At 32.9% G+C, this 23,274-nt stretch overlaps 1 long non-coding RNA gene across 1 annotated transcript in view; it reads left to right on the top strand.

Moving 5' to 3' along the window:
- The window catches only part of LOC142981170 (uncharacterized), a 180,676-nt gene that overhangs the window by 115,402 nt on the left and 42,000 nt on the right, over positions 1 to 23,274 (top strand). Inside the window, exon 4 of the long non-coding RNA XR_012959924.1 lies at positions 12,742 to 12,819. This is a non-coding gene — a long non-coding RNA (uncharacterized LOC142981170). The remainder of the gene's footprint in view (positions 1 to 12,741; positions 12,820 to 23,274) is intronic.

The following is a 23,274-nucleotide window of genomic DNA, read 5'->3' on the forward strand; positions in this document are numbered from 1 at the left end:
ATGATATATAGCCTATGTCCTTTCTCGGGTATCAAAATATCTCCATACCAAATTTCATGCAAATTGGTTCAGTAGTTTAGGCGTGATTGAGTAGCAGACAGACAGACAGACCGACAGACAGACAGACAGAGTTCCTTTCGCATTTATAATATTAGTATGGATTAGTACAAATTAGAAAATATCAGTAGATTTATTGTAAAGTTTTACCTGAGACGTAGGCAGTCACTTAATTAGTTTAAAAAATCTAGCAGCATTTAATAGTAAAATTTCGAGTCTACTGCTAAATGCTCTGAGACCCAGGAAATTATCTAATTAGTTTTAAAGAGTTAACCGAAGAAGGATTATCTTTTTTCCTCGACAACTTGCAACAGTAGCGCTGCAATAAGTCGCTCGTATACAATTTCATATTCCATTGACTGTTGCGTGCTTTTTCTCTACGCATTTGGGCCTTTTATGTTTCGTACATAGTGGAACATTCAGAAACATCCGCTTGCCTTTTGAACCGATTCCTTTTTGTTCCATATTTTTGTTGATGATATTTTTCCTTTTGCCAATTACATTTCGTTGGTTAAAAATCTCTGAAAATAATGGGTTTTGAGCAAAGAAGGAATTTCTGCTTTATATTTTATTTGAATGGAAAGTAATGGATTAGGGATAGAGTTTGAAATATAAGCTTTTAGTTGATGCGTAAAAAATGGCGGCATTTCAATTTTTTGCGGTTCTCTATTAGTGTATCTGGATTGAAATATGCGTATGATATAGTTTATTGATTAATACTACACATGCCATTTTATTTCTCTCGAAAAAGTATTTTAGAAAATATATCAGTACTGAGACTTTTTAAGGGGCCAAGCAAGAAATATAAACCTTTAAAAAATAACAAATCGTATAGAAGAAGGACCTCATGCACAAGTTATTTAAAATCATCTTTTTTTAAATATAATAAAGCAGAAGCTTAATATAGTTTTTTTACATTATGTTGTTCAATAAAATTTTATACTACATACTGGCATAAAATAATTTATAATTTTAAAACCAGTATACAGCCAACAAAACATCATCTATTTAAAATGTTAACCCGCTGAATGCTGCAACTGGTATACAAATACTGGCACAACGTTTGTTGAAGCCACATTATGGAGCTATTTATCAAAATTCGCGCTCGCTCGCTCGCATTGTGTACAATCGACAGTGACCGTTGTGTTGTCGTTGATGGCGTAGAGAATAACAGAATTATCTGGCTCGTGTTACGTTCAAGGGGTGGAAATGTACAGCATTTTGATAATTTATTAGACTTTACTTTGAGGCACTCGTCAGTTGTGTTTGCTGAAAGACAATTACCCCCGGTTTCTGAGGTACATTTAACGGTAATTTATCTATTCAATAGCGTCAAAACTCGTACAAAAATAATCCTATTGAATAGATAAACTACCGCTAAATGTACTATGTAAGGTTTGGTAATTCCTTAGAGTGATGATGGTGATCAGTGGGTGATGTGTATAATTTGAATTGAGCGTTTTTACACTTCGTTAAGCATCTGTCCAAACAATGTCAATAAAAATTGAAGTTGGTTTTCGGGACGTAATCAACACAAGCTTAGTGTGATTTTAGATGATTTTTTTTTCTATTTCTGTTGTCACCATACTAAAGAATAATAACAATGTTTAATGATTGGACTCCATTCTGAGACTGTAAATAAGGATATCCTCTTATATTAACAGCAAAGTGATTATATTCCGTTCTTATTATGTCACTGTTGAATCAAACTGCTACTGCTACTACTAATTTCTCAGTATCGTACTTAGCAGTTTTAGCCACTGTCCATCTCTATGGCGAGATTATATGTATGTATGAACTCCTTCCATACAAGCAGTTATGTTTATCAAACACATAGAATCAACAGCAACAAACCAAGCAACACGAAATGCGATCAATTCAGTGACGATTTAACCCTCCACCGGCCACGACAAATCGGAGCGCAATTGCGCCGCAAACAGTGCGACAGTAGAGAGCTCTGCAAACTACTAGCGGCCACGTCTTGTAAATACGAAACGGTGGACGGTTCAACTGCCATATTTTTACAGCAATTCTGTAAAAGTTTTCTGAGGGGTTACCTATTTTTTCGGGTGTGTTTAGACTTCGGAGCAGAAAGGTGATATTGATATTTAAATATTGTGCAATGATGTGATTCTGTCATATTATTATTGTTACAGCAATTCTGAAAAAGTTTTCTGAGGGGCTACCTATTTTTTGGGTGTGTTTAGACTTGAAAGCAAAAATATGGTATAATATTCAAAGATTGCGCAATGACATGATTCTACCTTTGATAAAAATTGTTGTGCACAAGTAATTGTTAGTATGTACTCCGAAATTAAAAGGTGTTATAGAATTCGTCTACGCTTGCACTAACTATACTAGTTTGATAAATTAGCAGATAGCTTTGAGCATGCATGAGTTTACTGGGTTATAGGTTTTGGGTATTTTTAATATCAAACTAGCTGTGCCAAACAGGCCACCGTCTAATGCATACAACTATGGTCACTGGTATTCTAGATGCTTAATATTTTATTGTTGTTTCTTACCTTCGCTAGCAACAAACCTTTCATACCAGACTCTCTACTTAGTTACTACTAGATATAGTATTGTGATAACCACATTCATAAACTTAACGTCTCCATTCAGCTACCTTTCAAAATGCGTTTATAGATTATCTTGTTTTTCGTTGCAAAAGTAAAGGGAAACAAAACTAATGGAGATCCCTTTACATTATGACATTAAATGGAAGAATAACAAAGTGTATACCTACGTTTTTACCATAGCTGCATAGGGGTGAAAAAGTGTATGTGTTTTTTATATAACTTTGTTTCCAATGCTTTTATGTTCCTGTGTGCTTTTATTAAACAAAAGTTTGTTATTTACGTTTTTCTGAATTATTAAGAGGATTGATTGTACTATACTATAATATACTATACTATATTATATTATACTATACTATACTATACTATATTATACTATACTATAGATAATGATCACTATATTATGAATCTTGGGCTCTATAAACCTCTGAGATATACGTAAGGACAAGACTGTAGGACACTGAAGCTGTGGAGAAGGAGTCCAACAAGGCTGCAATGGCTCGGGTAATTCGGGATCACATGCCCGAATTTCTTTATTCTAGATATATTTGATAGACTTAATGATAACGACATCTCTGACCACAATCGCTTTTATATTTTAGTATTGTTTCAAGAATAGTTCTGTCCTAAACCATTTATTTTCTTAACATAAAACAATCATCACTGTACACTAGCTTTTAAAAGACAACAATCACTATCTCCTACGTGCCGGAAGGCCGTGTTTTAAACATAAAAGCAATGATTAAAGCTCAAAACAAAAGCGTGACAAAACACACATTGACGTACAATTTTCAAATTTCCACCCACCCTCGTCAAGTAGATGAACGTTTTTTAATTAATTAAAAACGGGGATCAAGTCGGAAAAGAATTTGATAATGAACCGGCGACATTTTTTTTCGTAATTTCTCTTTGAAACGGACAAGAAACTTGTCTACTGCCAAATTGAATAACGGCATTTTTGACTGTCACCTTTTTCTTGTTAAATGTATCTTTTACGGAGGGACATCTATTTTTAACTTTGTTAAACGATCGCTGGTAAATTAGATCGCTTTATACGTCGTTTTACAGTATAGATAACTAATTATGTTACTTGCAATAAATTATTTTCGTATAAATATAATATCACGTCTATAATACTAAATTGTATTAAAATGTGGGAAGTATACCCACGCACTCAGCGGCTTGCGATCACACTAGATTGTGCTCAAGACTTTGTCTGCATCAATATATAACTCGGGGTAAAAGATACCCTATCTTTGAATCCATGTTATAAGCTGTTTGAGTACCAAACTTCATTAAAATACGTTAAGCATTGGCGTGATTGACAAACAATTATCCATCTAAACACACATCCTCAACATTCAAACTTACGCACTTATCCTAATCCGCTTTCAGTATTTCCCATTCGATGCGACAGAAAAAACTAATAACAAAATTAGTTCACCTAGCGACTCATACAAATGTATAGTAGGTAAAATTTACAATTTTTCACCGTTCCCGTGATTAAGTCCCTCGTGGCCGGCTCACTCCGACGGTTTAACTTTACTCGGCGAATTTTTTATTGTATTATACACTTGAACTGACTTAGTAACTATGGTTAGATTAAATATTCATTGTTAACTTTGTCGTGAAGAGAGGTTAATTACCGTTATCTTGAAATCTGTGTGTAGTGGATAGATTATATTTCAATATAATTGGTATGTATTGCTAATTCATAATAATTGGTCCAGGTGATAAAGTGTATTATACATTGTGTATTAAAATGTAAAGTAAAATGAAATAGATGGACTAAACTTCTTAATAAATAAAGACAATTTGTGTATAAAAAGTAGCCTTGTTTTCATGGAGGTAGGCAGAGATTAAAGAATGTCTCACGCTATGACTCCTTAAAACTTCTTTATTCACATTTATATAATGTATAACTGATTTGTCGTACATGGCCATCGGTTACGAGTGGTTACTGTTTGGCGTAGCAACTTGATTTTTTTGTGTAGCGTCATCGATATTATTATGATCTTTTTAAGTCTTGCGTCCTCTCGGTATTTCAAACTTATGACGTTTTGTTTAAGACTACTGCAAAAGCTAGATCCAAAAGTTATTCCTAGCCAATCTTAACCTGAATTTCAACAACTGCAAGGTATAATAGCGTAAAATGAAAACCAACTAATTCTCTATCTGTGAATCATGAGAATAAAATTATCCGTTGCATAAATTCGCTCCATTTCTACCGTTTCTCAGCCATAAGGCGTCCAACAAATTTAACAACCCATTACTGAGACCTGCTATCACACCGGACTGTAACGTAAGGAGTTTTGTTAATAAATAAATTCGTTTTGATATCAGAGACTTTCGTCATGGGCTACATTCTTGGTTATAATTCTGACAGAGTGTGGAATTCAAATATTTTAATTTTTTTAATTGTACATAGGCCTCTATTTTAGGTTTTTTTTAAAAAAATACTGTTTCTAAACGTATTTATCTAAAACGATAGATCAGTGAGATTCAATAACATTTTAGTATGTTAAGCTATACATACAATTTGACACCTACGATATAAATTACAAACTTTTACGGAACAATCCATTCGCGTTCGTAACTGCAAATAAAGCAACATAAACACAGAAATAAAATGTTAATAAAACACCATACATTGTACAATCAAATAACTACAATCGCGTAATAATTTCATAAAAACAACACTTAACATTCCCACACGCAACATCTCGTGTCAATTTCATATTATAACATAATCAAGTACACAAATATTTCAAATAGCGGACCCGCGCGGGTGAGCACGCATTCCTAGTTCCATCTCTTATTTTAGCAGTATAGGGAATGATTCTTGAAAAAAAATATGGTAGCATTTGACCTTGGATCTTTATCTATCAGTAATGGAATTTTCAGCAAAATTTGTTTAGAATTTTAGTCGTGAAGGCGTAGTAACCAGATATATAGTGTATAGTTTTGTATTTATAATACTGATTTCTGCCCGCGACTTTCGAGATACCCATGGCAGAAAATAGGATTAAAAATATCTGTTCGCAAAATTTCATTAAAATGCATTCACTTTTTTTGTGTGAAAAGCAAAAAAATATAGAGAGCGTTACAAACTATCACATTTATAATATTAGTAAGATTAGTATAGATGCAACAACGGTGTAACAGACGGCGGTGTTAAAGCTCTTTTAACTTAGTTTCCACTAGATTAACCAATGGATTACTTGTCTTAATTTGTTAGCATTAAGGGTCAAAGTCGCTTGCACAGATAATTGCATTGGATTCACTTCGAAGGACACGGCTCTAATGTTTTTATTGCGTCATTTCGGTGGTTCAATGTGAATGGCTAATGGAAAACCACTATATTGGTTCTGCTCTTGTCATGGGGAATGCAGGGGAATTGAAATTGTTATTAAGGTATTAGATACGAATGTTACGTGGTTTTGCTTGCTTTTGTTATGTTGGTATTGATGTTTAGTACGATTATTATGAGTTGTTCTACTGAACGTATTGAAAGAATAAACACACATTTTTTTCTAGTGTCTTGCTGGCAATGAAAGGTTAACGGTAGTTTTGCAGACAGTTTGATAGGCAAGTTGGAACATTTTGTCTCACCGGCGATCCTGGACTACCAGTAATCGTTATGTAGTTATGTTTGTAGACCAATCACATCAAGGATTCTGCTTGCTAAGTGCAGGTTACATTATTAATCGATAACTAATTAACAAATATCAAAACCATAATTTCCAATTTATGCAGTACATCTCCGTTCTGTTGCGCTTCTATCGACTAAGTACATTTGACGAATAAAATAACTCAAAGAAAGTATTTCTTTCCAAATACGCTACGGGCGTTGATGAGTTTTGTATACATAATTTGTCAATAGCCATATAGTTTGTAAATAGTCGTAGGAAATCGATGTATACAGTTTTCTGCAAAGTGTGTTCTCGAAATTGTATATTCAATGAAATAGATTCATTAAAATACATAGATATAACAGTTTAATGAATACTAGAAGCACCTCACATGCAAATTGCCGAGTCTGCAGCTATTATTTCCTTCTACGGCGCGGTAAACTTTAGTAGTGCGGTCTAGCGCTTCCAAATTATACTTAGGTCATTACCAACTCTATTCTAAGTTATATAATTGTTACATTGCATTGCTGCAGATGATATTAAGTTACATTTTTAAAACTGTAAAGTCTGCCAGTCTAGATGTTGGAAATGTATTTAGTTGACTAATATCGAATGGTAGAGACTAATTACTCTAGCTCAATTCTCTACAGTTGGTACTATTGAGTATCGAGAGTTTGACATTTAAAATGTTCTACAAAATAGTTCCTACGAAGCCCGCTAGAGGCGCTGATCAGATTTTCATACAAAGTTTCTCGATAGCTAGATAAAAAATACACTCCATACGCTACCCTTTTTGAAATAACGCGTGGTTTTATGTATGTATTAGATTTGTAATGTTTTAGTGAAAGGCAGTGCCTCCACAGTTAACTATACTAATTATAGAATTAATTAACTATAGAATTAATATTTAGCACCGAATGTCATGGTGATTTTAAACTTTGCAAATGTTTGTAACATAAAAAATGATTTATCTATACTAATAGAGTTTGTTTGTTTGTTTGAACGCGCTAATCTCAGGAACTACTGGTCCGATTTGAAAAAATTCTTTCAGCGTTAGATAGCCCATTTATCGAGGAAGGTTATAGGCTATATATCATCACGCTACAACCAATAGGGGCAGAGTAACAGTAAAAAAAGTAACAAAAACGGGGAAAATTATGACGATGGCATTCTCTCTAATGTGACGCAAGCGAAGTTGCGCGGGTCAGCTAGTTTTGAATAAAATACTTGTATTGTATATATTTGATTTCTATAATTAGTAACTAAAGTAATAAAGTATCGCTTCTAAATAATTTACACTTCAAACCAATTCAATAATTCGCACCAATTTCTGCGAACAATTACAAATTCATACCTTAATCGGTACAATTCAGAGCCTATGAGATTTGGAGATCAAAATAACTCCGGTGTAAAGCCTTAAAACGGAATTTCATTCTGATAAATTGTTATTTTTCCGAGAACCTATTACCACATCACTAATTAAGTAATTCAAGTGAAATTAATTGATTTTGCAATTGAAATTGGTTAGGAATTCTCATAATCATGCTTTATTATTCAGACTGTTCTGCTTAGTATTTAATATGCATGACGTAAAGGTCAGGTGTGTAGTACTCGTTACTATTGGTCCTGTATGACAAGGTGTATGGATGTGAATGAGGCTAGGGAATTTTGTAAGGTTTATACCAAGTGGCGTTCTTTGATCTCAGTCTACAACTGTGGGAGAAAGGCGTGATATTATAAATATATATGTATGTCGTAATTTGAAGCGCAATTTATAAATAAGTTATTCTTTTAGTCTCTGGAAACCTTTAAGATAATGATAAAACGTAAATCATTTAGCAGCCAACTAAGAGGAACTACCGAGCAAAGGCAAATAGTTTTGATGATGATGAACATTATGTACAATTCTATTTGAAGTAAATTATTGTGTAGGGACACCAACATTACATTAATTCTGATTGATTATGATCCTGTACTAAAGAATCGTACTGGATTGATCGTAGTGTAAATATTTGAGTTGATTGAGCTTTGAGTTCATTTAAAAATGCGTGTAAACAAGCCTTACTATAATAATATGAACTCTCAAAGCATATAAAAATTATTCGGCTTTTGTGTGAACTTGGATGCAAAAAATAGAACTAAATTATCTGTTAGGAAAAAACGAAATTACTTTCCGAACATTAATACATAACAGTAGTACCAAAGTAAATGGCTAATAACTAAGTATGCACATACATACATATATCAGGTACTTCTATCCACTCCAATTAGAGAGGCTCCGCTACTCGCGTCAGATTTCAACTATGAAATAGCGAATATATCAAGTGTTCTTTGTCTGCACAGTTATGAAACTACCCTCTTTTTGTTCCCACATTTGTTAACAAATTGCTCGTGTATTTGTAGTTTGTTTTGTTTGATGTCAATCAAAATATTTTGGATTTTTATTTTGATTCTGTAATGGTCGTTTAAAAACTATCAGTGTGTTGGTTTTAGTTGCAGTTGTTCTGTGGATGTGTGACCATAATATACCTATATACCGAGTTCCTCCGTGTTTCGGAAGGCACGTTGAATAGTGGGTCCCGGCTGTAATTTTTAAAGATTTTTGACAGTCGTTAGCAGTAGTTAGAAGAACGTTGTCGGATTATAGGGATAAGGATATTCGGGTATGTGATCCCGATCTGTTGGTACTACAGTCTCTACTAAGTCGCTACTCACAGCAGCAGTGTCCCACAGATTTCAAATTTATCTACACAGTTATAAAACTACCCTCTTATTGTTCCGACATTTGTTAGCAAATTGCTCGTGTTTTTTTGTAGTATCATTTAGTTTAGTTTGTGTTTTATTTGGTGTCAATCAAAGTGTTTGTTGTTTGGAAATTTTTGAGGTATTTATTTTAGATATAGACACCGTTTTTTGGTAGGAGGTATTGATATAAAATTTGGTTGGAGAGTTTAGTTGACTGGTTGTGTTAAAATAAAAGACTTTCGGTTACTGTTGGTATGCACATAAAAAGTATTTTCTAACCTTTACGTCATTGTGCATTTTTTTACTATATACTAAAGAAGGGAATGTGTGTGTTATCGTCTATATAATAATATTGATATTTTTTTGTGGCATTCTAAACACCAAACACGCTATTCTTCTTTTTTTTATTAAAGGACTTAACTTAAACATATATTAATCTTTTTAATGAGAATTATCTTATCTATATCACACATTTCGTTCTTCAATCTCATTTCACCTCATCATTCAATCTTCACAAATCCCTACACAACGAATCAATAACTAGTTAGAACATAGCCAATTAGTAATCCTGTACTAAAAATGCATCAAAGTAGCAGAGACAGGCAGTACAAACAATTTACTAAGACCGACGCACCTCTAATAGGAATTAGGCACGCCGGTCCGTCCTAATTGGGGCTCCGAACACCGATGTGTGGTGTCGGATGCATGCGGGTGACATACGGACAGACAAGAGAGCTGTAGACGCCAAATAGATATGTTTTTGATGATAAATTTCCTTGTAATAAACGAAAAGGTTCCTTTGAATTCATCTTTTGCATAAACAAAGATATATATTATGTTTATTAAGTGCACATAGCAATACATATCCTTAGTACTTATCATTGTTTTTGGGCGGATCGGCCGGCATAGTACCTGCGTTATCGGTCTATCTGTTTTCAGGGCGCGCCGCGAGAAGGCCCTTTTCATGCACTTCAAAAGTCCTTATTACTACCTGTACAACACAATGCTAATGATAGGTATAAATATAATTAGGCACATTAATAAATAGGTATGCATCATGTCTTTATTACAGAGATTTAGTTTATGAATAAGGTTATCCGCAAACAATAAACATGTTTTTTAATATATGTGATAAAACTGTCCAATCATGAATTGAAACTGTTCATAGTTTTTTCTTTATAATTGTACAAACCATTGAACTAGTTCCACGTAAAGGTCTATTTTCCTAGGACAGTAATTGTTTACGTTAATTATTAATTTTAATACTGTAACAGCTGAATTACAGGAAGTAAGTTTATTACATTTCAGGTGAAATACAAAACTGTGTGAATTAACACGAATAAATGTCGAATATGGATTTTGATAATAAAAATGGTATTCTATAGTCCATCAGTTATATAATATAAAATAAAACAGTTATATTGTTAACCATATATAATATTTATTTCCGTGAATTACGAGTATCTTTATTTGAAATCAGTAAGCATAAAGTAACTAAAAAATCTACTAGCAGTACCTCGATTCTCTACCACTATCGACTACCGACAACCGGCTAGCTCTGACGGGCGTCGTCGTAGGAAACATTTTGGCAGTACATTCGAAATGTCAAAATGTCAATAGCTAGCCGGTTGTCGGTAGTCGATAGTGGTAGAGAATCGAGGTACAGGTCTGGGTTAATATCGTCCTATCTCGGTATTGTTGATACGTTGTGACGTCATGTGACTTTAGAACTCATGTGTGTGAAGGGGCTAATGTATCACCGTCATTTTTTAAGTAAGGAAAATTTGCATACGTACTAAATGGTTTTCTATAAAACAGTCTCGAAATTATACTTGAAGTAATATAAATTATTTTTAAATTATAGTTTGAAAAGTATAACTATTTTTGTAATTATAGTTTGAATAGTATAAATATTTAACTTGGTTGTTATTCTATAGTTTTCGAAATATAGCAATAAAATATGCCGTGTTTCTGTTCCGATGAACCGTGTGTCAGATCAAACTGACTAATGCATGTAGGCAGTTCAGTCTAGGATTCGAATACGAAAGCAAAATATCACTAAAATATATATTTTCTTGTGTTACTGAACTGAGAGATATCTCCGTAGGGAATCGAACTTCATAGCTGCTAGTGAATAAAGTTTATTTTGATGTGTCGTATATTTCAGATGAAAACTAATTATACATACATAAAATCACGCCTTCTTCCCAAAGATAGGGTATACACCAACGCCAGTTCGTTCAATCCTTACAGACTTCTTTTGCTTCACTCACATCCATATATTTTGTCATACAGGACCGCCGGCTACGAGTACCTCTGCACCTAATCTTTTTGCAAAAGATCACCGATATGATCTGTGCATATCTTTCTAGAGCGTTCCCTCCCGGCGTTTCCATTAACGTCAGTTCCATTTATTTAATGTAAACATAGTTTTGAAAATTTATTGATTGTATCGACTATGGACTTGTGCCCAAAAAGCATTGGTGTACTCGTATGAGAGGGCGAAATTTTCTACCACAATGCTATCACTGCTGCAAAGCATTACTAAACAAGAAATACCTCTAATATTTCATAAAAATACATTCTTGCAGTTTTACATTAAAGCAAGAACCTTAACCAAGACTTGTAAAGTAAAAAACAAGAAACCTTTTAACTGTTATATAAGTTATAAGCGGAACAAGAGAGTGGGCTTACAAAGAATTAATTTCTAGCAGAATGAGCTCAAATAAGTGTGCAACTAATCTACGGTATTTGCCTTTAAGGCTTTTGATATTATTGTTGCTTTATAATGTTATATCGCACTTGTATTATAAAGTATAGAGGAGATTTGGAGATGTAAGATTACTAATAATAATAATTACAGTGTTTCAAGGCAAAAATTTGGTCATTCTTTTTAAAAAAAATTCAAAGTTGCACTTATTTCTTAAATAAATATCGGTCTATAAAAATAAATTATGTTTTTTTTATTAATTTTACCTGAAACTGTATATGATATGATACCAAGTAATTTGGAATGAAATAAAAAAATACTCCTCTACTGAATATAATGAAGACTGGCTTTTAAGTGAACCATGCTGCCAACGGTATTGTTACTACCTTTGCATACCTAGAAAGAACAGATTTCCATGCGTAATAGATTTGACTTGACCCTATCCTTTACCATTAAAGTAAAAGGAAATATCAAAAATTTATTAATCATCCTAATTTTGAGTCCTCAATTACTTTGGAGCTTGCACTTCTGTCTCTGCTTGTATAATCATCAATAACAATGTCGTAAATTATTCAAGTGTTAGTGTTAATCTCTCGCCTAGTTTGTGAGGTATTTTTACGTGCAGTTACAATAAACACAGCGGTTACGTTGATTCGCGCGCCGCGTAATTTCCGACCCTCTACAGCTTACAGCCTTCCTGTGTCGGTGGACAGTTAAGTGTTGAGCGAACAGCGATGAAATACTAAGCAATAACGTCTTACTTACCTTTGAAATGATAGACAAAACTAGCTTTTTGTTCGCGTGGAGTTTTAACCTCTCCGGTATAGTATTTTTTAAATACTCTGTAAGTGCTCCCCCGCACTTTCCAAGGAGCATATGTACAATGTACATGCCAAATTTTGCAGCATTTTGCGTTCAGTAGTTTCGGCTATACATTGTCTATTAGTCAGTCACTCAGTAACGGAAGAGTTTAATATTCATGATTGATATTACATATAGATTTTATGTTTTCTAACAGATGCGTGTTGTCTGATCGGGTTAGTCAGTTGGCGACCACGATTAGTGCACGCTGTGCCGCATCATCAGGGAATTAAAGGTAAGATGCATGAATGTGTTAATTCTTACGTTTGACGATAATGTTTGATTTTCGCATATTTTTTCAAGAAATCTTGTGCCCTATATAAACATTTCGCTTCAAGCCACATTCTGCTATACATATGTTCAGTTTTAGAGTCGGTCTATAAACTAGCTATCTGAAAAAACATTAAGGATTAGGATATATCCCCTCTCTTCTCTTATACCTCCCACCAGCAGTCGACTTAGCCATTCACCGAGTCGGTCCTCTCCGCAATTTGGCCTATTGAATTCGGTCGTCGCACTGTTGCATCGTAAGCGCCTGTTACGCTTTATTTGCCTCTAAATAATTGCAGTATACATGTTTGTTGACTATTTTCACTAAAGCTTTGGCAGTCCGGTTATATTCAAAACTCTCTTCATGACAGGTTTGTAGTAGCGCGATTTCTACGCTCGATACTATTGAGAACAAATCGTTCTACTTCAAAAAAAACTTGATAAACAAGTTTTTTTCACAGTCGGTGACATGAAATGAACTAACACGAAATGACTACAAATGAAATAAGCAGCGTTTGACCTTTAAAACTTTCTTAAAATAGTGAATAGATCAGATTTTGTGCAATTTTTATCAAAAACATTCTGTAAAAAACCTCAAGTCTCGCCGTAAAAAGTTGTGAGATCTGTATAATACCAAGTCGATTAATCTATTTAGTCTCTACTTAAAGGACCTTCTGTCTTAAGTTATTACGTATGTTATTATCATGCCAATTTAAAAAAAAAATACCTTTAAAACAAATAGACCGACCTGGCCATCGCATGATTTGATTATTAGTATGTATCACACTACACAGCACGACGAGAAGTTAATGCTCCTGAAATGTTAATGGCGAATTTGTGTTTTTCTTGCGATGACCAAGTCGATCTATTTGTTTTAAAGGAATTTTTTTTTTAAATTGGCATGATAATAACATACGTAATAACTTAAGACAGAAGGTCCTTTAAGTAGAGACTAAATAGATTAATCGACTTGGTATTATACAGATCTCACAACTTTTTACGGCGAGACTTGAGGTTTTTTACAGAATGTTTTTGATGGCATCTCACTTCTTTTTGTAGAGCGAACATAAGTCCAATTCAACATATTTTCCTATGGGAATGTTGTTCAGTTTCATGGGCTAAACACCCTTACCCACCCTATACCCCCTCCCGTTATGCCTCATATAGTATTTACCTATTTACACCTATATATTTTATTTTCTACAGTAATAATAATTCATTAACTGCAAATGTAACCTTGTAATCTTATACATTTATATGGGATTACAAAGTTATTGTTGCAGTTGGTGTATTTAGAAAACTGGACCGAAATTAGAAAATATTAGATTTTTCCCATGATTAAGACACTAAACCCTATTCGTATTTATAATTTTAAGCTTCTAAGTCTGCTAGAAGTACCTTAGACTTTTGATGATCGGTGAGTCAGTGAGTCAGTGAGTCAGTGAATCAGTGAGTGACAAAATTCAAAATATTAACAAGTTGTCATTCTTAAACTACTGGTTCAAATTGACTGAAATTTTAAATATACCGTGTTTATACAATGACTGATTAGTTGCTGAAAATCCAGGCTTCTTGTTTTATCCACAACGAAATTATAGGGGTGTCAAAAATAGCCCGAATTGCTTCGAGAAAAGGATGTTACGGCCGTGCCGCTTTTTTTTGCTCGACTTGCGGGGGCACTTCCGTGCCCCCAGATATATAGCTACTTGGCTGTCGAAAGTTGATAGTTGGTACTTGATAGAACAAATATATCCTTGGGTTACGATATAGTAGCTTTGCCATTTAGTTAACAACAATAAATCTTGCAGAAACCAAATACCTGTATCCAGACAGCAAAACCGGCCAAAAATGTATTCACATGTAACACATTAAGCATCTTTCAAAAATAAAACATACTGAAATACACTGTTCATGAATTAAGCTGAAATTGCTCATAAAAATCCGATACGAAGAATAACTGAACTCATACAAAATTACAAATGAAATGTAATTAATTACGCAAAATATCGCGTTACCATTAAAGAACGTAACGTAATTACGTCTAGGTACCCGACTTATGAACACTGAGTCTGTGAAATTGACGTATGTTGAGGTCTACGTAAGTTGAGTCCTTATAGTTATGCTTCTGGTACTCGGTACCTTGTTTATAGAGTTAACGAAATATGATTACTTTGTGTGGACTAAAACTGTAATATACAAAAATCTAGTAGTTGTTAATTTATTATGTCAAGAAGAACATTATATTAAGGTAATTGAGAAATGATGTCAATTTTTTAAGCAATAACAATCTTTATCGTTATTCACACAAAAAATTACAAATACAAATCAAATTTTCCATACAAATTTTAGATTCCACAAAATCTTTAACAGCAAAATTTCATAATTATACTCCGATTTTTATTGCTACAATATTTACAACGTCGTCACTCGAGATACCGTAACTCAATTCGTATAAAAGATTGGATTTTAAAATTTATCGTAGAGTATGGTCGGACTATTGTACTGGGCAATTTCTGATTTCAATTAAAGTTTCAATATATGGTAATGAATCATGGGGAATATTGTAAAAGCTGGGCCGTTTTCATTATTAATTCCTAGTTGGACAATATTAAGGGGAGGTTTTCAGTGGAAATGTAATTGTGCAATTAATAATTTGGAGATATTTTTCAATTTGTTACTAGAAGTAGTAACTTTGAAGTTTGGTCGTTTGATTTGAATTTGGCTTAGAACTATTGTGTAGCTTTGACGATTTTAACAAGCCTCTTCAATTGTTATTGAGTAATTGTTTCAACATAAATACGAGAGAAACAAGCTAGCTTTACTGGGTCCTATGTCTTCGGTTATCTTCAAACAGAATATCATTAAAATCGGTTCGACGACCTAGTGATTAAAACGTTAAAGGCAGAATCATGTATTTTTGGCATTATATTATTGTTATATATTTTTTATAACGCTAATCCAAACTCGATACTTACACAAGTACCCGTACACTATAAAAAATCATCAAATAAAACTTACAGTCCAGTTTTCAATATTAAACTAAGTGAAACAATAATGATCATAGCTAAGTTTCACAGTTGAAACACATAAACACGTAGAAGGAAACACGTCTCTACAATTCAGAATGGTTTACGATACTGGACAGAGCATATAGCAGCGTAATTTATACCTTTGTTTATTACAACTAAATATACTTGATACATTGTGGCTGTTTGTATGATTTATGTACTCAAGAACATATAGTCATAATTGGGTAGTTGCCTGGGTTAACGAAAAATGATTTAACTCGTACTCGTAAAAGGTTTATCTAAAATGCTCAGGCTATGTAGTTTTTTTCGTAAATAACGTTGAAATTTTAATTATTACAGACCGAAACATTTTATTAGACACTCATTTAATATCAACGAATATCTGCAATAGTGACGTCACTACGTCGTATTTCTATACTAAAATGTGTTTTTGACATTTCATAAAGAGAAGCTGATTTGACTGGTAGGCAACTACCGTATTGCTTTAAGTAGAGCTAGATAATGGTATACGCCTATTATTTTAGTTTTAGCTCCGACCATTTAGTGACGTGTGAATGAAAAAAGTAAAGTTTTAAGGTATTGTAGCAAGTCGCGAAATGATTAAAAATATTTTTTTTATTACGTGCGTAGGCGGCTACCACTGCTCAACCCACGCTCGGAGCCGCAGCTGACGTTTATAATGCGTCATGTGACTCTCTGAGGCATTTAACGAATTATCGACTGAGAAGAAATAATTCACGAAAGTTAGCGTGTTTTTATTTATGTACTATAGTTTTTCCTTTATTTACTGTCCATATTATACGTCCATCTATTCTTTATTACAATGTGTAAGTTGATATCTACATCTGTTACGATTTCAAGTCAAAGAAATTAAGCATTGAAATACACAGTTGAAGATCCGGGAATCACATTTGAGTTACCTTTGCCAAAAATCACTGTTTTAGCAGCTGAGATTGGGAATGAAAATTAGTATGAAAGCAAAACAGCGTATGTCAGCTAGTAGAAATTCATAGTAATCAATACTTTTGAAACCCTAGTTTTAAAAATCTTAAGTGATCTAAAGTATGACACATTTACAGTTTAAAATACCGTAAATTTTATCAAGTATGTTCAGGCAAAATAGATCATTTTTTCATTGAAACAAGAGCTATGTACAACCGAAGAAAAGATAGTTAAATAGACAAGTAACTATGCGAAAAATACAAAGATTTTACCTAAATATTGTTACAATAGAACAATGCTTATATTATCTGTTTTTTTGCCAATTCCTCGAACTACCCACTACCCAGCTTTATGTGTACATATGTGGAAATATTTATTTTGCTTTTGAAGTTTCAAATCCCGATCTGACTGGACTTACATGGAAGCTGGAGTTCCGAGAACAACCGTCACTCAATTTCCACAATTCAGATGTCTGTAGTTAAAACTAAACGGTGCTCTACATGTTGTTTGAAGTGAACTTTGTTCGTGTGACCTTTCGATTGAGTTGCTTTGGTCGTTATGTGCTGAAAAATTGTAAAACTTATTAATTATAGCAATATAATAATTCTTTGTATGGTTAGAAAAATAGACCGTGTCGTTTTTTTCGAGTACCTTAACAGCTATGAGAACAATTGTGAAGTGGTCTTTTATTTTAGTTGTCAAGAACGCAAAAAATAGATACATGTGACTTAGGACAGAAATGACGAAACCACGACGGCTAGCATCAAAGAATAGAGTAATATGAGATCTTTCAGAAGGGTTGTCCTTTCTTAGGTCTCATATTGTTATACAATATATTTTTAAAACTAAAAATAAAAATGTAAGCCACAATTATAGCTGCAGAATATAATATTACAAAAATATCAAATAAAACTTGACTTACACTTCAAAAAACATGCTCAATATTTAAAACCTCTTCCCCTTAACGCACAGCTGTGATATCGAAAGAATCGGAACCATCGCGTGTTAAACGGTATTATAATCTGTAGACTTCATACAACTTCAAACACACCACTTCATACATGTCTGACTTCATACAATGTGAATTACGTCATTGATACGACTGTCCCAACTAGCACACAAGCTGCTTATACAGTCGTTATACAGCCTGATAGTTGCATAAGAGTCGTTCAAATGCTGTACAATTCTCTATAAGTTGTATACTAGCTATTTAAAAAACCCTTTAACAGCTAGGCGGGACAGTAGCCGTTTAGTAGGAAACTAATGACTTATAGTGATATATGAGCATGTAATTGCATCGCTAGACAGCCTAGGGAAGTATAACTGAGTTAATGAAATCTTCTATAACACCGTTAACTGTATAAGGGGACTTTAGGAGATAAAGGAGTTTAAACGGAGTTATGCGTTGCGCTTATAGCGCTCAAGAGCGTAAATAAGCTTTTTGTAATGCCTTAGGTTCTATAACAGATTTTTTTAGGGCTAGTGTATTACTCATCTATAAAAGAGTTGCGTAGGTCTTTAATAGCGCCTTGAGCGTTATATCAGATATTTATATGGCTTCTGTACGGCAAATAGATGTATAAGGTATCATTCGAAACATTTTTACAGCCATGGGGATTACAAAATTATGTTAAGCACCTAAAGCGCTATAACCGAGTAATATACCTTTATACTAAAGCTTAAAATTATTATCATAATATATTTACATAGGTGCAGTGGTGGTTCTGTCTGTCAACTGTTTTTAAAGAATAAATATTATAAAATAAAATAAAATAAATAAAATAAATAAAATAAATAAAATAAATAAAATAAATAAAATAAATAAAATAAATAAAATAAATAAAATAAATAAAATAAATAAAATAAATAAAATAAATAAAATAAATAAAATAAATAAAATAAATAAAATAAATAAAATAAATAAAATAAATAAAATAAATAAAATAAATAAAATAAATAAAATAAATAAAATAAATAAAATAAATAAAATAAATAAAATAAATAAAATAAATAAAATAAATAAAATAAATAAAATAAATAAAATAAATAAAATAAATAAAATAAATAAAATAAATAAAATAAATAAAATAAATAAAATAAATAAAATAAATAAAATAAATAAAATAAATAAAATAAATAAAATAAATAAAATAAATAAAATAAATAAAATAAATAAAATAAATAAAATAAATAAAATAAATAAAATAAATAAAATAAATAAAATAAATAAAATAAATAAAATAAATAAAATAAAAAAAAATGATTTTCAAACTATTTTAATATTCAACGACTGACCCCTAAAAGTACGAGTAAAATGCTGGTGTGCGACCAAAACAATTATATTGAAGCACTCCTATGCCACAACTGCAGAACCTTGAGGTCTACAACAGCAAACACTAGAGCCTTTGTACAGCTTAAGGCGCTAGAGCAGATGTAACCAACTCTGAGAGCTGCTTGATCGAGACGCCATTATAGCATTTGGTAAACATATTTTTTGAGGTTATTACGATCTTTTGAAGATCATATAAATCTATAGCCTGGTAACGTTAACATAATTAAAATCATTTTTATTACCTATAACCCTAATTAAATTATCTGTAACCCTCAAAGTCTTATTTATGTTCAAAATACAATTTCCAAATCCACATATCTATATAATTTTTGCACTTAAAACTGAATATTTTGAGGGCGCATGAAAATATTGACGATAATATACATATATATTGACAGCAAACTGGAACTCGCACTTTCATATCACGTACACATAGAAATAAAAGCGATAGACTACTTGTTATTTTAATAATCCAATCCGTAAAAATAAAATGTCTCCTCATTTGTCACTGATGATTCATTTTAAAAAAATATATTTAGTTTACACCATAATAAAGCGACCATATTACTAATTTAGAGCGTTAGCATTTATAACCGTTACACAGTAGCGCTAAAATAAGGTAAAGGTGGTATAATCGCGCTGCAAGAGCTTTTTCGAACGCTCGTGGCGCTAACCACCTCTGTACAACAGCTGGTAAGCGCCACGAAGCTGCGAAAAAGCTCTTGTAGCGCGATTATACCACCTTCATCTTATTTTAGCGCTCCTGTATTACTACTATACTACGTACTATTATAATTACTATTTACGACCACTGTAGATCCAATGTCGAGCTATAAGCTGGACAGTATGGGCCTATTTGACGCTACAAGAGATCTGTAGCCGCTTATAGAACCACTATACTTCTTACTAAGGAGCCTAAGGCGTTATAAAAATCCTTTAACCGGCCATTGTGCAGCTTGTTATAGCGCTTGTGTGCTAGTTGGGGTTCTATGTCGATTGTGTTGGAGTAATTTGTATGAAAGATCGTGTTTATAACCTGTAGACTTCATACACACCTAATTCATGTCTGAAGGCATCCATAGCCAGTTGCACTCACTGGTCGGTAAACGATCTGCGAGTTAAGCAAACTTTGGCCCGATTATTCTATAGATGGGTGACCGCCTAGTGGTATTTGAACTGGGCGTCTCCGTGCTTCGGGCATGTAAAAAGTCGGTCCCAGTTGTTGTCAATTAAGATAGTCGTTAAGCCATGTCAAAAGCCTTCGGGCGGCTTGAACAACTTTGACACTAGGTTGATCACTAACCATACAACTTCATACACCACTTAATACATGTGTGACTTCATACATTGTGAATTATGTCATTGATATCACTGTTTTATGTCGATTGCGTTGGAGTAATTTGTATGAAAGATAGTGTTGGGAAATAAAGTTGACCGATGGATGGATGTTTTTATTGTTCCCCATTTTGAAAAAGTGCTATTAAACTTTTATGCTGTCTGGTTGATTTCGTTGTTCATGTAGTAAAAGTAATTTTTAAAATTAATGTTGACGAAAGTATATAAATGTTGAGACAAGAATATTCATAATATAAGCAGCATTTGTGAAGTTTGAGCAATTGCTATAAGGCTGAAATATTTTGTTAATCTCCAACACGTGACGGAATAGAAAACAATTTCCGAAATAAATTGGCACGTAAGCTTAAAAAGGGTCAATGCCCTTGACCATTGTTGAAACGAATTCAATATCAAAAATAAACGAAAACAATACCATACACGTGGACATAAAATGTTGCCAGTACAAAAAATATAGTCTTTAGTGAAAATAAATACGAATTCATAAGACGTTCCAATTAAAACTGAGAAGCCTGTCGTGTAAAATCATTGTTTAAAAACTTTGACATCACAAAGTTGCCTTGTTAAAATTATTTTTCGCCATTTTTCGGTAATGGCGACCCTGTAGGCTTACTAAGGATATTCGAAACTAAATTTTGTTAAAAATGTAAGACCTTTTTCTTATTTTATCTAAATTATAGAACAAAGAGCACCAAATTATGAATAGTAGGTATTATGTTGAACAAGTCTGATAGAATACGAAGATTATCCATACTTTAGATTTAAAATCATGTCCGTAAGCCTGTTTTCTATTTGTTCCGCTTCATGTATTAACCGCTTAACCAATTTGAAAGAAATATAGCGTAAACATAGTTTAAGATTTAGGAGATTATTTTAATTTTTGAAAGATAAAACTGAGTACGGAAGACATACATTATTGTCTCATATTTTGAATTTAAAAATAAAATCGCGGCCAATGGAACTACCGTTTTATTACATTTTCGATTTTAAATGAATCAGAGTAGACCCCCAGTCCCCAAACTTTATTTCAATAACACAGAACAAATCTATTAATTAGCCGATTCATAAAAAGTATTTTATTGAAGGAACATTTCGTACAAGAACATTTCTTTGTGAAACCGTATTGTGTTCAGTATTTATTCGAGTATTAGAAACGCTCAAATAAGATTTGAGCTTACAAGTGTAAGCTTGTAATTATAGAGCTTACAAGACAAGATAAATATTTTGTTGTTTTGTTTTGGGACAATTTTGTGAAAATATTTTTGGTACTAAAATTTGCTTGTGACTCTTATAATGTTAAGTAGTAATTTAATGTTTATGTTTTAGTAGATTGACTTTGTGTAAGTTAAACAATTAAATTAATAAAGAATGAAGAAGCCTGTTCCAATATTACTTTGCCAAATAGCTAAAGCTAAACTAGCCAAATAGCTGTTAAACTAACTAAGATGAAATAGTTAAATTAATGCATTGAAGTTGCTGTTAACCTGACAAGGGTATTCGAAGGTCTAGGTTAACTTAGTTTTATCAAAATTCTTTACAACCTTTCAACTCACTAACTTCATTTATAAATCTCAACCAAGCAATCTTTATAAAATAAAACCAACATGTTCTCGAAAAGAAATATAAAAACCAAATAAAATTCTAGAACGCATCAAATCGTACCACGTGAACAAAACCAGTAAATCTCGCGCGCAAATGAACACGTCCGTACAGCGATCGGATGCAATACATCTACGGTTCGAGACGGCCGGCCCGGCATAAATTGCCTGAAGACGCAGCAACCGATGCGAAACAAATTTATTGTTACGACTTCTATTTTGATCGTGTGTAGAGGTATAAAGAGTTGATTATGGTTACAATTTATGGATGGTTCTCTTTGATGCGATGTGTTTTTGAAATGGTTTGTTTCTTCGAGTATATGTTATGAAAGGGTGTAGATAAATACGAAAGTGCTTTGAATTGGTAGGTTTGGAAAGTAAACAGTTGTTGATAAATAGTATATCTTAGTCTTGCGATACACTTGCGAAACCTTCTTCGCCGAATAAGTACTTCAGCACATTCGCTATGTTACTTAAGTCACTTATGTCAGAGACTACTATCGCATATTGACAACCAGTTAATTATTAATAATTATGCGGGACAACTTCATCAGCGCCCTTAGCGGATGCCCTAGGAACTATTTTTGCAATACATTTTGCTGTCAATCTCTCGATACTCGATAGTACCGCTTAAGAATTGCGCTTCAGACCAGCCAAAATTACATTACGTTACTTGCTAAAATAAATAGGACTAAAACTATTGAAACGTCAAATCAAAATAATGAATGCATGAACGCGTTAATTCCAATATTGTATTAGATATTTGTAAATTCATATTCTGAATAGTATCAAAAATAATAAGAGAATGTTGTAGAAAATCACAAAACTCAACCAGGCGAAACAAACCTAGATATTATATCAAGAACTGAGACTAAACTTAGACGTCCTTTAGTCCCAAATTCATCGACCTCGGCCCAAATAAATTTGTATCACAGATATTGAGAAGACTAGATGGCGCAAACCTTAAATCTGAGCTTACCATTTAAAGGGGGAAACGAGTAAATATTTATCTGTTGCGACGGAATAATAATCACTATGTACAATGTACATACATTTATATTCACAACAGGTATTCGGTCAGTTAGTTCCATATATGCATAGTAAGTATTTGTACTAGAATTTGTGCCTGTATAATACAGGTGTTGTACATAATATATATTGGTGCT

The sequence above is a fragment of the Anticarsia gemmatalis genome, chromosome 19, assembly GCF_050436995.1.
Source record: "Anticarsia gemmatalis isolate Benzon Research Colony breed Stoneville strain chromosome 19, ilAntGemm2 primary, whole genome shotgun sequence".
Classification (NCBI taxonomy): Eukaryota; Metazoa; Arthropoda; class Insecta; order Lepidoptera; family Erebidae; genus Anticarsia; species Anticarsia gemmatalis.